Source organism: Piliocolobus tephrosceles, chromosome 5 (assembly GCF_002776525.5).
Source record: "Piliocolobus tephrosceles isolate RC106 chromosome 5, ASM277652v3, whole genome shotgun sequence".
NCBI lineage: Eukaryota > Metazoa > Chordata > Mammalia > Primates > Cercopithecidae > Piliocolobus > Piliocolobus tephrosceles.
This window is the reverse complement of record NC_045438.1, coordinates 10,309,880-10,328,491: the sequence shown is the minus strand read 5'-3', so window position 1 is coordinate 10,328,491 and position 18,612 is coordinate 10,309,880. Positions and strand designations below refer to the sequence as shown.

General features: G+C 42.9%; 1 protein-coding gene across 1 annotated transcript in view; it reads left to right on the top strand.

The window, feature by feature from the left end:
* Positions 1-18,612, top strand: part of LOC111547271 (translation initiation factor IF-2) — a 101,497-nt gene that overhangs the window by 57,081 nt on the left and 25,804 nt on the right. Inside the window, exons 3-4 of the mRNA XM_023218983.2 lie at positions 7,512-7,565; positions 7,663-7,763. The gene's annotated coding sequence lies outside the window, so the exon portion shown is untranslated. The remainder of the gene's footprint in view (positions 1-7,511; positions 7,566-7,662; positions 7,764-18,612) is intronic.

Here is an 18,612-nt window from a genome sequence, read left to right as displayed (position 1 = left end):
ATGCAGTTTCTTCATAGTGTTGATGGTCTTTACAATTTGGTACATTTTTGCAGTGACAGGTACTGGTTTTTCCTTTCCATATTTAGTGCTTCCTTCAGGAGCTCTTTCAAGGCAGGTATTGTGGTGACAAAATCTCTCAGCATTTGCTTGTCTGTAAAGGATTTTATTTCTCCTTCACTTATGAAGCTTACTTTGGTGCCATATAAAATTCTGGGTTGAAAATTCTTTTCTTTAAGAAAGCCGAATATTGGTCCCCACTCTCTTCTGGCTTGTGGGGTTTCTGCAGAGAGATCTGCTGTTAGTCTGATGGGCTTCCCTTTGTGGGTAACCCGACCTTTCTCTCTGGCTGCCCTTAACATTTTTTTCCCTTCATTTCAACCTTGGTGAATCTGACAATTATATGTCTTTGGGTTGCTCTTCTTGAGGAGTATCTTTGTGGTGTTCTCTGTATTTCCTGAATTTGAAGATTGACCTGTCTTGCTAAGTTGGGGAATTTCTCCTGGATAATATCCTGAAGAGTGTTTTCCAACTGGGTTCCATTCTCCCTGTCACCTTCAGGTACACTAATCAAATATAGGTTTGGTCTTTACACATAATCCCATATTTCTTGGATGCTTTGTTCGTTCCTTTTTCTTCTTTTTTCTCTAATCTTGTCTTCACTCTTCATTTCATTGAGTTGGTCTTCAGTCTCTTGATATCCTTTCTTGTGTTTGATCGATTCAGGTGCTGATACTTGTGTATGTTTCACAAAATTCTCATGCTGTGTTTTTCAGCTCCATCAGGTCATTTATGTTCTTCTCTATACTGGTTATTCTAGTTAGCAATTCGTCTAACCTTTTTTCAAGGTTCTTAGCTTCCTTGCTTTGGGTTAAAACATGCTCCTTTAGCCCGGAGGAGTTTGTTATTACTCACCTTCTGAAGCCTACTTCTGTCAATTTGTCAAACTCATTCTCCATTCAGTTTTGTTCCCTTGCTGGTGAGGAGTTGTGATCCTTTGGAGGGGAAGAGGCATTCTGGTTTTTGGAATTTTCAGCCTTTTTGTGCTGGTTTCTCCCCATCTTCATGGATTTATCTGCCTTTGGACTTTGATGTTGTTGACCTTCAGATGGGGTTTCTGTGTGGATATCCTTTTTGTTGATGTTGATGCTATTGCTTTCTGCTTGTTAGTTTTCCTTCTAACACTCAGGCGCCTCTTCTGCAGGTCTGCTGGAGTTTGCTGGTGGTCCACTTCTAGACACTGTTTGCTTGGGTATCACTAGCGGAGGCTGTAGAACAGCAAAGATTGCTGCTTGCTCCTTCTTCTGGAAGCTTCATCCCAGAGGGGCACCCACCAGATGCCAACCAGGCCTCTCCTGTATGAGGTGTCTGTTGCCCTCTGCTGGGAGGTGTCATTCAGTCAGGAGGCATGGGGGTCAAGGACCCACTTGAGGAGGCAGTCCATCCCTTAGCAGAGCTCGAGCACTGTACTGGGAGATCTGCTGCTCTTTTCAGAGCTGACAGGCAGGAATGTTTAAGCCTGTTGAAGCTGCATCCATAGCCACCCCTTCCCCCAGGTGCTCTGTCCCAGGGGGATGGGAGTTTTATCTATATGCCCCTGATTGAGGCTGCTGCCTTTCTTTCAGAGATGCCCTGTCCAGAGAAGAGGAATCTAGAGAGGCAGTCTGGCTACAATGGCTTTGCCAAGCCGTGGTGGGCTCCACCCAGTTTGAACTCCCCGGCAGCTTTATTTACACTGTGAGGGGAAAACCACCTACTCAAGCCTCAGTAATGGTGGACACCCCTCCCCCTACCAAGCTCCAGCATCCCAGGTTGACTTCAGACTACTGTGCTGGCAGCAAGAATTTAAAGCCAGAGGATCTTAGGTTACTCACATGATATTCAAATGTTCTGATTGTCTTAAAGATGTCTTTTTTATAGTTGGTTCACTTGGAATCCGCTGAGCTAGACCACTTGGCTCCCTGGCTTCAGCCCCCTTTCCAGGGGTTGTTCCAGGTGCCACTGGGGTATGAAAAAAAACTACTGCAGCTAGCTCAGTGTCTGCCCAAAGGGCCATCCAGTTTTGTGCTTGAAATGCAGGGCCCTGGTGGTGTAGGCACCTGAATCTCCTGGTCTGTGGATTGCAAAAACCATGGGAAAAGTGTAGTATATGGGCCAGAATGCACCATTCCTCTTGGCACAGTCCCTCACACTGGCTTCCCTTGGCTAGGGGAGGGAGTTCCCCGACCCCTTGCTCTTCCTGGGTGAGGCAATGCCCCACACTGCTTCAGCTCGCCCTCCATGGGCTGCACCCACTCTCCAACCAGTCCCAGTGAGATGAACCAGGTACCTCAGTTGGCAATGCAGAAATCACCCGCCTTCTGCATTTATTTCACTGGGAGCTGTGGACCGGAGCTGTTCCTATTTGGCCGTCTTGCCAGCCACCAGGGATTTTTTTTTTTCTTTTTTCTTTTTTTTTTTTTTTTGATACAGAGTCTCGCTCTGTTGCCAGGCTGGAGTGCAGTGGCACGACCTCAGCTCACTGCAACCTCTGCCTCCTGGGTTCAAGCGGTTCTCCTGCCTCAGCGTCCCTGGTAGCTGGGACTACAGGCACGTGCAACCACACCCAGCTAATTTTTGTAATTTTAGAAGAGATGGGGTTCCACCATGTTGGCCAGGATGGTCCCAATCTCTTGACCTCATGATCTGCCCGCCTCGGCCTCCCAAAGTGCTGGGATTACAGATGTGAGCCACTGCACCCAGTGGATGTTTTTTAAAATACACAACCACCATGCCATTATCACACCCAACAAAATTAACTACCGGTCCTTAGTAGTATCTATTACTCACATTATATTCAAATTTTCTGATTGTCTTAAAGATGTCTTTTTTATAGTTGGTTCACTTGGATCAGGATGTAAACAAAGTCCATACGTCATATTTGGTTGTCTCTCTTCTGTCTCTATCATTTCACTGCTCCTTCTTTTCTTCTTCTCATGCTATTGATTTGTGGTAGAAAACAGGTCATTTGTCCTGGAGAATGTACCATATTCTGAAATTAGCTAATTGCTTCTCTGTTGTGTCATTTAACTTGCACGTCTGCCTTCTGTATTTCTTGTAAATGGGGAGGTAGGTCTAGAGGCTTGATCAGATCCTAGTTCAAGTTTTTAACTCCTAGGTGGTGCTCTGCATACAAAGTCTGGTTGGCCGTTTTTATTGATTCTGAGACTGAGACTGATTAGAGGATTCAGATATTATCAAAGGGATTTCTCTATTATAAATTAACTCATTTTTTATTTGCAGTTTTCTTTCGCCTACATATTAACGGATCCATCAAAGTTTTAGAAGTGTGTCTGTCTTTATCCTATTCTCTTTCATCTTTTTTAGCCTTTTCCTGTTTTCCATGATAGATACTCATTTTCTTCCTCTCTCACTACTAAAGTATTAAAGAAAAATGAGAAGCAATATGCTTTAAAAAAACCTCAGACATATATCGAGACATTTGATTTGCCATAAGGACAATCTGCTACTCATTACAACAGTTATTGAGACTAATGAATTTCGTGTTGCTGTTTTGTAAGATTCTTGGTTGAAATTCTTACAAGTAATTGAAAATGTATACTTGGATACATTATGTAAATGAAGGGCCTCAGAGAAAATGATCAACAGTGTTCTCAGGAATGCAGCTAAGGACTTTTTTTTTTTTCCAGTTGAGGGTTTTTAAACCATTCTTTTGCTTAGCATGCATGCTTCTGCTTTTATTTTCTTTCCACACCAAGACAGGAACACACCCTAGGGGGTAACAGGCTGGAAGCAGGCAGGGCCAGCTGGACAGGGGCCTGTGTCACTGGGAGGCATTGCTGGTCTCACCTGCAGTGGAATTATATACTATGAAGGGCACAAGTGAAGTCTTGAGTTGTATCCATCACATGTGCATCATCATTATATCCCTTTAGATCAGGGACAGCGAGACACCTCTTAGGACACATGCTGTTGTAAAGAAAGCAGTAGGAACCTGTCAGAATTCTTTCTAGTTCTTTGTAGTTACAGTGGGTCTTACCCAAATTCACGTACTTTCACACCGCTGTAGCAACATGCTTTTTAAGGGAAGTCCTATTACAGTAATAGATAGTTGAAGCTGGCTTTCAAAATATAATACTGTTCTTTGTGCCAGCCTGCCATACTGGTTCCCTAGCTACTTGCCTTTCCTTAATTGCTTCTTCCTTCTTTTCTTTTAAGCCTCAGCTCTACCTTTTACAACTAATGTGTGAGGCATTGAAACTCTTGAGCCTCAGATGCTTGTGCCTTGCATTGGAGTTAAAATAATACATACCCGGGGTAAGCATTAAGGAGATAGCGTATCTTTGAAGGCCTTGTAAACTGGGTGGCACTGTACATTTGAATGGTGTTGCACTTGGCTCTTATTCTACCAAAACTTGACTTTAAAACCCTTTGGGATCAAGAGCAGTGGCTCACACCTGTAATCCCAGCACTCTGGGAGGCTGAGAAAGGGAGGACTGCTTGGGGCTAGGAGTTCCAGACCAACCTGGGATACACAACCAGTCCCTGTCTCTACTAAGACATGAAAATAAATACATAAATAAATAGCCGGACTCTCAGTGGTGTGCACTTGTAGTCCCAGCTACTAGGGAGGCTGAGGCAGGAGGATCACTTGAGCCCAGGAAGTCAAAGCTGCAGTGAACTGTGTGTGAGAGAGGAAGAAAATCAGTATCTACCATGGAAAACAGGAAAAGTCTAAAAAAGATGAAAGAGAATAGGATAAAGACAGATACATTTTAAAAATTTTGATGGATCTGTTCATGTGATGGGGTCACTGCACTCCAATCTGGGTGACAGAGGGAGACTCTACCTCAAAACAAACAAACGAGCAAATGAACAAAACCAAAAAACAAACCCTTTGGTAGCTCTCCCTTGCTTATGATGTAGTGCAGACACTTTAAAGGGCTTATAAGGTCTACAGGATCCAGCCTGTCTTTCCTCGCCAGCCTTATCTCTCCCCAACCTGGACTCTCTGTCCAAACCTCCAGTCGTGTGCTGTACTTTCTCGTCATCCTGGCTTTGCATGTGCTGTTTCCTTGGCTTAGATCATTGTACTTCACCTCTTCCTCTGTGCTTGGCTAATGCAACCCCAACCTTCTGTTTCTGTTAGATACTGCTTCATCTGGGAAGCTTTCCCTAATTTCCAAAAACTGTAGGGCACTATCAGAGAGCACTTATCACTCACGTTGTAATTCTATTTACTTGTGTTGTGTGTGTTTTCTGGGGGCAGAAACCATTGCTGAGAAAATTGTCTTTGTGGCTCAAAATCCTAGCTCAGTGTGTAGCACATAGTTGCTGCCCCATTTACTTGCTGAATAGTTGAATAAACACTAAGCTCCAACCCTACTTTCTTTTTGGTAAATTGATGTCTTCTTTCTCCAGCTTATTTTTCATACTTTAGAATGATCACCTTATTGTGCTCAGTCTTGTTTCCTGTAGTGTTCAGTTTAGCATCTTATTATATATAATCTCATTCTCAACTTTCTGTATTCATCTTGCTATTATTCTGGGTCCCAGTGTAGGTAGACCAAGAACTCAACCCCTATTATATTAGTTGTCTATTGCTATGTAATAAATTACCCCAAAATTTAGCAGCTTAAAACAACAATGAATGTTATCTTACAGTGTTTCTATGGAGCAGGAATCCAGGAGCAGTTTAGCTGAGTGGTTATGGCTCAGGATCTCTCAGGAGGTTGCAGTCAGTATGTTGGCCAGGATTGTAGTCATCTGAAGGCTCGACTGGGGCTGGAGGAAACTGCTCCTAAGATGGCACACTCACCTGGCTGTTGGCTAGAGGCCTCAGTTCCTTGCTGACAGCTGGCAGGAGGCCTCAGATCCCTGCCATATGGAATTCTCCATAGAGTGTTTCAGGCAGCCTCACAACACGCAGCTGGCTTCCCCTAGAGTGATCCAGAGAAAGAGTACGAGGGAAGCTGCAGTGCCTTTTGTCTTCAAAGCCTCACACCATCAATTTAGCTTGTTTTTGTTTATTTAAAAATGAGTCACTGTTCTAAGTGCTTTGCTTGTATTACCTCGTTTGATCCCCACAAGAATCTGAGAAATCATCTCATATTCAGATGGTGAAACATATCCCAAAGCTAGATTTATCTAAGGTCTCTCAAAAAGGGCATAGAACCAAAATTCTGATGTGTCTTTGGATTCATTACCCTTTTCACTATGAGTGAATGACGTGCCTCAGAGAGTAGATTATGCACTAGGAGAATTTGAGCACATAGTGTGTGTCTATTTATATTCACATAAATATAAATGTATGACAACTGTAATAGATAAAAATCATAGGCCATATACTTCTTAACATCTGTAAAAACACAGAAAAAAGAAACAAAGATAATAGGAAATTTATTTTCAAATTTATGTGGGAACTTGCTCAAATCCAGTAGAAATTACCTTTACCTTTTCCGTTTTATTTAGGCAACAGTGCCATCCACCTTATGTTTAAGTTTGAGGGTTTCTGGGTTCAATTCTTTGCCCTTCCATTGAAACATTTATTTTATTAAACATATATAATACTGTTCTGCTTTCATTAAGTTTATTAGCTTCTTATTAAATACTTTAATCCTCATAACAGTCCTAGGAGAAGGCACCAGTCCTCATTTTATTGATGAGGAGCTAAACTGCAAAAAAGTTAAGTAACCTGCCAAGGTTACATGGCTAATGAGGTCAGAGTCAGGATTTGAACCTGGGCAGTCTGGCTTCTGTGCTCACTACTTCACCTCCTCACCATGTCACCTCTCCCATCTGTGCAGGCCAAGAAGTCAAAATCTCCAGCTCTGCAAGTGTTGGATTTCTGGATAAAATGAGCCTGACGTATTATTGACTTTCTTGGTGGAGAAAACCCTTCTCTCCCTTTACATTGGTGAATTCTTGTACTCTGCAATTAACGTGTGTGCCAGTTATCAGTAAGCACTCAGTATTGTGGAATGAATTGTGTTGTTCCAGGCGGAAGGCCCATCAGAATCCTGGGCTTCCCATGGATGCAGGCTCCTTGATGTAGACATTCACCCTTTTGCTCAGCCTCTGTCCGAGGCAGCCAGCCAGTGTCTTACACTTCTTGAGGTAGCATCCTTAGAGGAAGTGGTGGAAGTCACTTTCAATAGTGATAATGATCATCTTCCTCTCTCCTTTTCATCTCCTTGCTGCTCCTCATCTATTTGGTGTTAAAAATAGTATTTACATTTAAAGGGGAGATATCATGATGTTTGTGTCTATCTCTGCTTATTGGCTGCCTCAGCAAGAGGGGGACTGACCTTCCCAAGGTGCATACCAAGGTTAACATTTCTACAGCTTCATGTGTTTTTGTCATTTAATGGACACTCTTCTCATTTATCAGGTCAACAGGATTCCTATTAACATTAAACACACTTCAGGTGGGGGAAAGAATGCTTCTGAGTAGATAACAGAAGGAAATCGCCCCTAATTCTTGTTAGACTAATAGATATTCCTTTTTCATACAGTGTTGAAACTGGGAGATCCTTAGAGATGACCAGAATGAGGACCTCATGTGAAGGGTAAGGAAACTGGTGTTCAAACAGGTTGAAGGACTTGGTCAAAGAACATAAACTGTGGTCCTCCAGATTCACTGTCTACCCTCCACTCTGCTCTCAGCCCAGGAAACTGATCCATCGAGGCTATATCAATAGACACCTCACTCCCTGACTTGCCCAAAGGGAGCTCTGGCAGGAGATGAGAAGAAAGAGCAGGATGAGGTTAGTTTTTTTATTTCCTTGGCTCTCTCCCTGCAATGTTGCCTCAAATTGACCGTATCCCTCTACCCAAAGGCACAGTTCCTCTGAGAGGCCCACTAGGCAGACTTTCCTCCTGGGTACAAGTAACTGCTCCTTCCCCCATCCCTCTGGGTCTACAGCTGGCAACTGCTTCACTGTTACTCACCCTGGATTGTTGCATGATCCCTTGTGATTCCCCTGTCCTTAGAGAAATCACGTAACTTATTATCCAAGCTGGGGCACCATTGAGAATAAAGGTAGTTGTCATGCGTGTCCATGTGAAGAGACCACCAAACAGGCTTTGTGTGAGGAATAAAACTTTTTAACCACCTAGGTGCAGGCGGGCTGAGTCCAAAAAGAGAGTCAGCGAAGGGAGATAAGGGTGGGGCCGTTTTATAGGATTTGGGTAGGTAAAGGAAAATTACAGTCAAAGGGGGGTTGTTCTCTGGTGGGCAGGAGTGGGGCTCACAAGGTGCTCAGTGGGGGAGCTTTTCGAGTCAGGATGAGCCAGGAAAAGGATTTTCACAAGGTAATGTCATCACTTAAGGCAAGGACTGGCCATTTTCACTTCTTTTGTGGTGGAATGTCATCAGTTAAGGCAGAGCAGGGCATTTTCACTTCTTTTGTGATTCTTCAGCTCCTTCAGGCCATCTGGGCATATACGTGCAAGTCACAGGCGATGCAATGGCTTGGCTTGGGCTCAGAGGCCTGACATTCCTGCCTTCTTATATTAATAAGAAAAATAAAACAAAATAGTGTTGAAGTGTTGGGGTGGCGAAAATTTTTTGGGGGTGGTATGGAGAGAGAATGGGCGATGTTTCTCAGGGCTACTTCAAGCGGGATTAGGGGTAGTGTGGGAACCTAGAGTGGGAGAGATTAAGCTGAAGGGAGATCTTGTGGTAAGGGGTGATATTGTGGGGTTGTTAGAAGAAACATTTGTCGTATAGAATGATTGGTGATGGCCTGGATACGGTTTTGGATGAATTCAGAAACTAAACGGAAGATACAAGGTACAAATAAAAGAAGGAGAAAAAACGGGTATTAAAGGACTAAGAATTGGGAGGACCTAGGACATCTAATTAGAGAGTGCCCAAGGAGGCTCAGCATAGCCCTGCCAGCAAAGATTATTTATTTACTTTAAGAGGGAATTTTGAGTGGTGATTTGGGATAGCACCAGGAGCTATCAGCTGTGATGGCTTGGAGAAACAGTGTAAACCAGCAGTGTAAACACAAGCAGGGCATTTATGAGTATTTGAGAATGGTGAATAGGAGTATGACTAGACAGAAGATAGTAGGGATGACAAGTTTTTTTGGGTGCAGTCCAAGTTGGTCTGGTGTCTGGAATGAGACTGGGACCTAATAAAAAGGAGTGTCCACACAGGAGTTCAAATGGGCTGAAACCTGTAGCATTTCGAGGACAGGCCTGAATTCTGAGAAGGGAAAGTGGTAAAAGTATTGTCTAGTCCTTTTTAAGTTGGTGACTGAACTTGGTGAGGTGTATTTTTAAAAGACCATTAGTCCATTCTACGTTCCTGAAGATTGAGGACAGTAAAAGATATAAAGGTTTCACTGAATACCAAGAGCCTGAAAAACTGCTTGGGTGATTTGACTAATAAAGGCTGGTCCGATATCAGACTGTATAGAGGTGGGAATGCCAAACCGAGGAATTATGTCTGACAGAAGGGAAGAAATGACTGTGGTGGTCTTCTCAGACCCTGTGGGAAAGGCCTCTACCTATCCAGTGAAAGTGTCTACCTAGACCAAGAGGTATTTTAGTTTCCTGACTGGAGGCATATGAGTAAAGTCAATTTGCCCGTCCTGGGCAGGGGCAAATCCCTGAGCTTGATGTGTAGGGAAGGGAGGGGGCCTGAATAATCCCTGAGGAGTAGTAGAATAGCAGATGGAACACTGAGAAGTGATCTCCTTGAGGATAGATTTCCATGATGGAAAGGAAGTGAGAGGTTCTAAGAGGTGGGCTAGCAGCTTGTAACCTACATGGAAGAGGTTATGAAATGACGACAGAATAGAATGGGCTTGTGAGGCTGGAAGGAGATATTTTCCTTGGTCTAAGAACCATTTGCCTTGTGTGGGAAGAGATTGATGGGTGGAAGTTTCAGAGGGCTAGGCTAAAACAGTAAGGTCATTTGGACAGAAAGGCTATAGGACGCGGTACCGGCTCTTGTGTAAGAATTCTGTCCGCACTAACCATGCCTAGGAAGGAAAGGAGTTGTTGTTTTGTAGAAGGGATTGGGGTTTGGGAGATTAGCCCGACATGATCAGCAGGGAGAGTAAGTGTGTGTTTGTGAGAATTATGCCGAGATAGGTAACAGATGAGGAAGAAATTTGGGCTTGACTGAAGTAATGGGGCTGTCCATGAGGCCTTGCAGCAGTACAGCCCAGGTAATTTGCTGAGCCTGATGGGTGTCAGGGTCAGTCCAAGTGAAAGCGAAGAGAGGTTGGGATGAAGGGTGCAAAGGAATAGTAAAGAGAGTATGTTTGAGATCCAGAACAGAATAATGGGTTGTGGAGGGAGGTATTGAGGATAGGAGAGTGAATGGCTTTGGCACTATGGGATGGACAGGCAAGACAATTTGGTTGATAAGGTGCAGATCTTGAACTAACCTGTAGGCCTTGTCTGGTTTTAGGACAGGTAAAATGGGCGAATTGTAAGGGGAGTTTACAGGCTTTAAAAGGCCGTGCTGTAGCAGGCGAGTGATAACAGGCTTTAATCCTTTTAAAGAGTGATGTGGGATGGGATATTGGCGTTGAGTGGGGTAAGGGTGATTAGGTTTTCATGAGATGGTAAGGGGTGCATGATCAGTCACCAAGGAGGAAGTAGAGGTATCTTATAATTGTGGGTTAAGGTGGGGGGATATGAGGGGAGGATGTGAAGGAGGCTTTGAACTGGGGGAAAAGGCGGCAATGAGGTGTGGCTGTAGCCTAGGAATAGTCAGGGAAGCAGATAATTTAGTTAAAATGTCTTGGCCTAATAAGGGAACCGGACAGGTGGGGATAACTAAAAAGGAGTGCATAAAAGAATCTTGTCCAAGTTGGCACCAGAGTTGGGGAGTTTTAAGAGGTTTAGAAGCCTGGCCATCAATACCCACAACAGTTATGGAGGCAAAGGAAACAGGCCCTTGAAAAGAAAGTAATGTGGAGTGGGTAGGCTCCGTATTGATTAAGAAGGGGACGGGCTTACCCTCCACTGTAAGTTACCCAAAGCGTCTGTGATGGTCCAGGAGGCTTCTGAGGAGATGGGGCAGCATCAGTCCTTAGCCGCTGAGCCTAGAAGGTGTGGGAAGGAGTCAGTCTGACAGCCTTGGGCCAGAGCTCCAGGGGCTCTGGGAGTAGCTGCCAGGTGAGTTGGACAGTCCGATTTCCAGTGGGGTCCCGCACAAATGAGACACAGCTTAGGAGGAATCCTGGGCGGTGGGCATTCCATGGCCCAGTGGCCAGATTTCCAGCACTTGTAACAAGCTCCTGGGGGAGGAGGTTCTGGAGGAACCCGTGGCAGCTGCGGTTCAGGTGTTTGGAGTTGTGTGCTGGAGATGTGGCTGGGGTTTGTCTCACAGTGGAGGCAAGGAATTACAACTCAGAAGTAAGTTGCTCCTTGGCTGCCTCTACTCTATTATTGTACACCTTGAAGGCGAGGTTCTTTAAGTCCTGTTGTGGGGTTTGAGGGCCGGAATTTAATTTTTGGGGTTTTATTTAATGTCAGGACCAGATTGGGTAATAAAATAAAATGCATATTGAGAATAAGTCAGCCTTCTGACCTTTCAGGGTCTAGGGCTGCAAAGTGTCTCAGGGTTGCTGCTAAATGGGCCATGAACTGGGCTGGGTTTTTCATATTTGATGAAAAGGAGCCTAAACGCTAACTGATTTGGGAGAGGTCGGATAAAGAAAAAGGAACATTAACCTTGACTATAGCTTTAACTCTAGCCACTGTTTAAAGAGGAAATTGCTGGGAAGGTGGGGGAGGGCTAGTCACAGAACAAAACTGAGAGCCAGACCAGGTGTGAGGAGGGGAGGTGATAAAAGGATTACAGGGTGGTGGAGTGGAGGCTGAGGAAAATTGGGATCTAGCTTGGCCTGGTGAGGAGGTGAGAGGTCAGATGGGTCTGTAGAAAAGGATGATTAGAAAGACTCAGCGACGCTTGGGGTTGGGACTGAGGGAACAGGCGGGAGGGAAAGAAGGAAGATTTGGGACGAGTTGCATTGGGAACAGAGGCTAGGGAGGGACCGATGTGTAAAAGAATGTCTGGACCTCAGGCACCTCAGACCATTTGCCCATTTTACGACAAGAATTATTTAGGTCCTGTAAGATGGAAAAAATTGAAAGTGCTGTTTTCTGGCTAGTTGGAACTACTGTCGAATTTGTATTGGGTTCAAGTGGCATTGTAGAAGAAAATAAGGCATTTAGATTTTAGGTCAGGTGTGAGTTGAAGAGGTTTTAAATTCTTGAGAACACAGGCTAAGGGAGAAGAAGGAGGAATGGAGGATGGAAGGTTGCCTATTGTGAAGGAGGCAAACCCAGAGAAAAGAGAGAGTAGAGACACAGAAGGAGTTTGGGGGTTCTTGCCCTCCAGAAAAGTGGGAAAGGGGTCAGGGTGCAGAAATAAGGGGATGGGGGGGCACAGAGATAAGTTGGGGCGTGGAACCAAGGGGTTGGGGATGCAAAGATAAGAGGTCAGGATGCAGAAATAAGGGGTTGGGAGGTTCTTGCCCCCCAGAAAAGCAGAGAAGGGGTAGAGACAGGGAGAGAAGGGGTCAGGGTTCTTGCCCCTCCCCCAGAAAAGCGGGACTTGCTGCTAAGGGTGAAGGACAAAGGCAGGTGTCCCTGAGGCGTGGTCAGACACCTCTGAAACGTGGGTGAGTAATCAGAGAGGTGTCCCTGCAATGATTAAACACCAAGGGAAGGCTGTCTTCCCGAGTCCATGACCGGCGCCAGAGCTTTGGGTCCACAGATAAAACGTGTCTCCTTTTCTCTACCAAAAAATGAAAGGAATTGAAATTAAGAGAAGGGAGAGATTGAAAGGTGGTGCCAAGATTGAAAGGAGAAAAAGGTTGAGGGATAGAGAGAGAGGTTGGAGAAGAGAGTAAAAAGAGACTGCTTACCCGATTTAAAATTGGTGAGATGTTCGCGAGATGTTCCTTGGGCTGGTGGGTCTGAGGACCCGAGATCGTAGGTGGATCTTTCTCATGGAGCAAAGAGCAGGAGGACAGGGGATTGGTCTTCCAAGGGAGGTCCCCCGATCTGAGTCACGGCACCAAAATCTCATGTGCGTCCGTGTAAGAGACCACCAAACTGGCTTTGTGTGAGGAATAAAGCTTTTTAATCACCTGGATGCAGACGGGCTGAGTCCAAAAAGAGAGTCAGCAAAGGGAGATAAGGGTGGGGCCGTTTTATAGGATTTGGGTAGGTAAAGGAAAATTACAGTCAAAGGGGGTTTGTTCTCTGGCGGGCAGGAGTGGGGGTCACAAGGTGCTCAGTGGGGGAGCTTTTTGAGCCAGGATGAGCCAGGAAAAGGACTTTCACAAGGTGATGTCATCACTTAAGGCAAGGACTGGCCATTTTCACTTCTTTTGTGGTGGAATGTCATCAGTTAAGGAGGGGCAGGGCATTTTCACTTCTTTTGTGATTCTTCAGCTCCTTCAGGCCATCTGGGCGTATATGTGCAAGTCACAGGGGATGCGATGGCTTGGCTTAGGCTCAGAGGCTTGACAGTAGTGTTATTAATTATTACACCAGAATAATAGGTAGAAACCACCTTGTCCTGTGCAACTGGGACTGATGGTCACCCTACTCACACCCACTCACATCTTTGTAAATAGTCCCCTTGTAAATAAAGGCTCCTGGGATTTGTCTAATTTGGGTGTGCCATTGATTCCCTGTTGAACCTTGATGGATGCACAGCTCTAAAATCTACCTCTTATCATTTTCAAACCCATTCTTTTTCCATCATTTGATTTAGAAACTAGTAGTCATTTGCATAACTACTGGTATAAAATGAAACAATATTGTAACTGAAATGTGGTATTTTCCAAAGTGTGACACAAAACATAATTTTAGGTTATATGCTGATCAATATCTATTATTTTAAGTTATATGTTATTAGAGTGTGTTAGAAAAAAATAGAATGGCACACAAGACACGTGATTTCATGTATGGTACGTCTTTGCTTAGGACAAAAGCAAAGTAGAAATTCATTTTAGAAAGTAAGTTGATTTGGAGGAAGATATTGAGTCTACAGTAAAGTAGGTTGTATTGAAATGGTTGCAAAGTACTCACAGTGTCTGGGAAGCACACTATTAGAGTTAGTTAACCCTGGGATGCTATGATTAGAGGTCACAGTCGTTCTTCTTTCTAGTGTGCCAGCCTCTCCTGTCATCTCTTTATTAGTCTTTATTTTAAAAAAATTTATTGTAGCAAAATATACATAATATAAAATTTACCATTTTAACTATTTTCAAGTGTATAATTCAGTAGCATTAGGCATTTTCACATTGTTGTCCAACCATCACCACTATCCATCCCCAGGACTATTTTTATTTTTTATTACACTTTAAATTCTAGGGTACATGTGCACAACGTGCAGGTTTGTTACATATATATACATGTGCCATGTTGGTGTGCTGCACCCATTAACTTGTCATTTACATTAGATATATCTCCTAATGCTATCCCTCCCCCACCCCCTCCCCACAATAGGCCCCAGTGTGTGGTGTTCCCCTTCTTGTGTCCAAGTGATCTCATTGTTCAGTTCCCACCTATGAGTGAGAACATGCGGTGTTTGGTTTTCTGTTCTTGTGACAGTTTGCTGAGAATGATGGTTTTCAGCTGGTTCCATGTCCCTACAAAGGACATGAACTCATCCTTTTTTATGGCTGCATAGTATTCCATGGTGTATATGTGCCACATTTTCCTAATCCAGTCTGTCATTGATGGACATTTGGGTTGATTCCAAGTCTTTGCTATTGTGAATAGTGCTGCAATAAACATACGTGTGCATGTGTCTTTATAGCAGCATGATTTATAATCCTTTGGGTATATACCCAGTAATGGGATGACTGGATCAAATGGTATTTCTAGTTCTAGATCCTTGAGGAATCGCCACACTATCTTCCACAATGGTTGAACTAGTTTACAGTCCCACCAACAGTGTAAAAATGTTCCTATTTCTCCACATCCTCTCCAGCACTTGTTGTTTCCTGACTTTTGAATGATTGCCATTCTAACTGGTGTGAGATGGTATCTCATTGTGGTTTTGATTTGCATTTCTCTGATGGTGAGTGATGATGAGCATTTTTTCATGCATCTGTTGGCTGTATGAATGTCTTCTTCTGAGAAGTGTCTGTACATGTCCTTTGCCCACTTTTTGATGGGGTTGTTTGTTTTTTTCTTGTAAATTTGTTTGAGTTCTTTGTAGGTTCTGGATATTAGCCCTTTGTCAGATGAGTAGATTGCAAAAATTTTCTCCCATTCTGTAGGTTGCCTGTTCACTCTGATGGTAGTTTCTTTTGCTGTGCAGAAGCTTTTTAGTTTAATTAGATCCCATTTGTCAATTTTGGCTTTTGTTGCCGTTGCTTTTGGTGTTTTAGACATGAAGTCCTTGCCCATGCCTGTGTCCAGGACTTTTTCATCACCCCAAATGGAAATAACTAAACAGTTACTGCTCATCACCTCCTCCCCTACATCTGGGTAATCACCACTGTACTTTGTCTCTCTATCAATTTGACTCCTGTAAGTATCTCATATTGTACCTCATTTAAGTGTAATCATACTGTATTTGCACTTTTGTAATTGATTTATTTCACCTAGCATAATATGTTCAAGGTTCATCCATGTTGTAACATGTATCACAATTTTACTCCTTTTTACGGCTGAATAATATTCCATTGTATGTGTTTACCACACTTTGTTTATCCATTCATCTGTTGATGGACATTTGGCTTATTTCCACCTTTTGGCTATTATGAATAATGCTGCTATGAATATGGGTGTACAAATATATGTTCAAGTCCCTGCATCCAATTCTTTTGATATATATCCAGAAGTGGAATTGCTGGATCCCATGGTAATTCCATGTGCAGTTTTTTTTTTTTTTTTTTTTTTTTGAGAAACCACCATCCTCTTTTCCACAGCAGCTGCATCATTTGACCTTCTGTCACCCTTTACAAGTTGAGATTGATTACGTGGTGGCCTGAAGAGTGTAGCTGGAACTATGCAAACCCATCACTATGGGAAGGTAATTGAAAATGTAGTCACTGACAGTGGGTCAGGAGCATCTCTCCTAACAAGGGGTAGTACATTCCAGAGTAAAAAAGACACTTGCATGAGGGTGTGTGTGTGTGTGTGTGTTTATTGTTATCCAGGCTTAGGCAACATTTTGAGGTTATTATATCTGCTTGTGATTTACTTTCTCATTTCCTTATATATAACATGTTACTTTCATCTTCTCCCAAGAGGTCCTTTGAACTACATGTATTTTGCATAGTTTTGTTCTCATTTCATCATTTTCACTCACACCCAAATTTCTCAAGCATAATTTTCACTTCTGTTTCTTAAGCCAAATGCCTTGGTTGCAAATACTCCACTGTTTACCCACCAACTTAAACTCCTGAGGGCAGGCAGGGCTTCTGCCTCTTGAGGACTGGGACTGATCTGCCTTGTTCCAGTGCTCAGTACAGCCTGGGCACACACTGTATGGATGTGCACAAAGGAATCAGTCTTTGATTTCTTGCATGAATGCCTGATACGAAGTAGGACCACAAAATAGGTCTGTTAAATAAAATAATAGCTCACCCAATACCTTCAGCTCAATAAATGGAGAGATGATCAGATGCTACTGATAGCTGTGTAATTTTGAGGAAAGTACCTGTCTACAGTGTCCTCAACTCTACAGAAGGGTAATATCCAATCTTGTATTTTGCTCTTAGAGATGGTGAAAGAATTTATATGGAATACTTGATATGAATGGAATGTCTTGAGGTTATTGGAAGAGGAAGGATCTGTTTTCAGAAAAGACAGAATCTAGAAAGAATGCTATATTGGAGAAAGGAAATATTGCTTTGGCAAATCATGTATTTTACATTAAAGTGACATCATGTAAGTAAAGGACTCAGTCTAGTCTCTTGCACAAAACAAGCACTTAGTAAATGCTTTCTGTAAGTTTTAGTGATTATTTTGCAAAATTTCACTCTCATATTAGGCAATAAATTCAAGAATTGATTTGTCATGGTTTTATTGAAATGGAGTGTGATGGCCTATTTGGAGTGTTATGTACTCATTGTATTATGTTATATTCATATATAACCACATAAAAATAAATAACCCACGTGGATACATAGGTGTAGGGTTTGTGTGGGGCCAGGGGGATGGGGCTTGCTATGGAAGATGCAGCAGTAGGATGTTAAAGAAGACAACAGGTTGAGAAATAACCCATTCAGGAAACTTGACTTATTTGCATTCTGAGGCTTTTTTAATTACAAAAATAAAATTTCTTGTTATAAAAGCACCATCTGTCTAATACAGAAGAATTAAAAAATACAGATGAGTAAAGAAAAAAGGGAAGTACTATGCCTAAAACCCCATGATAGTGGATAGCTGTTAAGTTCACCTTTCCCCTGCCCCACTCCCTGGGGCACTGTGGCTCTTCTACTGCATGTGGTCCTGGTCTCGCTGCAACACCAATTACAGTGACCTAGTCTGGGCCAATCCAGACTCTTTCTCTTGGAGATCTGAATCTGAGGGGATTGAAAGCAGAAGGACAGACACAGACACAGACACACACACACACACACACACACACACACACACACTAGATTGAGTTGACTTTTACCAATGGCACAGCGTAACAGAGATTGTCCTCTTATTTCTATTACCTGGATTCCAGATCTATCTGGTTTCTATCTGACCAAAGCCTGGTTGTTCAGCTTGTCTTTCCTTTCTCTAAGTTATTTCAGTTTCTTCCAGTAAAGTCTTCCCTTCCCACCAAGTTTGCCAGAGTTGGTTTCTATTGATTCCTAGCTGGTGTGTTCACCTAGAGACAATTACTGTTAACACCTTGGTTTAGATATTTTCACTCTTGCTTCCTATAGATTAACGTTATTAGCAAAAGGTATTCACACATGATACTAAATTTCATCTCATGTCAGTAAATAGAATTTCATCTCTATCTTCTTAATGGTTGCATGACATTCCATCATATGTGCCGTGTCAAAATACAACTAATCTCCTGTGGAACACTTAGGTTGCACTCAGTTCTTCAGGATTAGAAATGGCTAAAAGCTTGCATACATTCGTGGTCATTTTAGGATAAATTCCAACACATGTAATTATTGAGGTGAAGGGTAGGGGCATTTTACAGACTTTAGATAAAAGTTGTCAAATCTTTCTGGAGGTATATTTTCTATCACGGTTTACTCCATTGACTAATACTGTAAAGGCAATGATTACAGTCATGCGTTGCTTAATGACAGGGCTACGTTCTGAGACATGCATCCGAGAAATGTGGCATTAGGCGATTTCATCATTGTGTGAACATCATAGGGTGTACTTACACAAACCTACATGGCATAGCGTAATACACACCTAGGTTATTTGGTAGAGTCTGTTGCTTCTAGGCTATGAACCTGTATAGCATGTTTCTGTACTAAATACTGTAGGCAATTATAACACAATGGTAAGTATTTGTGTATCTAAACATATCTAAACATAAAAAGGTACAATAAAAATATGGCATAAAAGATAAAAAATGATATACTTATATAGGGCACCGTTATAATCTTATGGGGCCACCATCGTATAGGTGGTTTGTCATTGACTGAAACA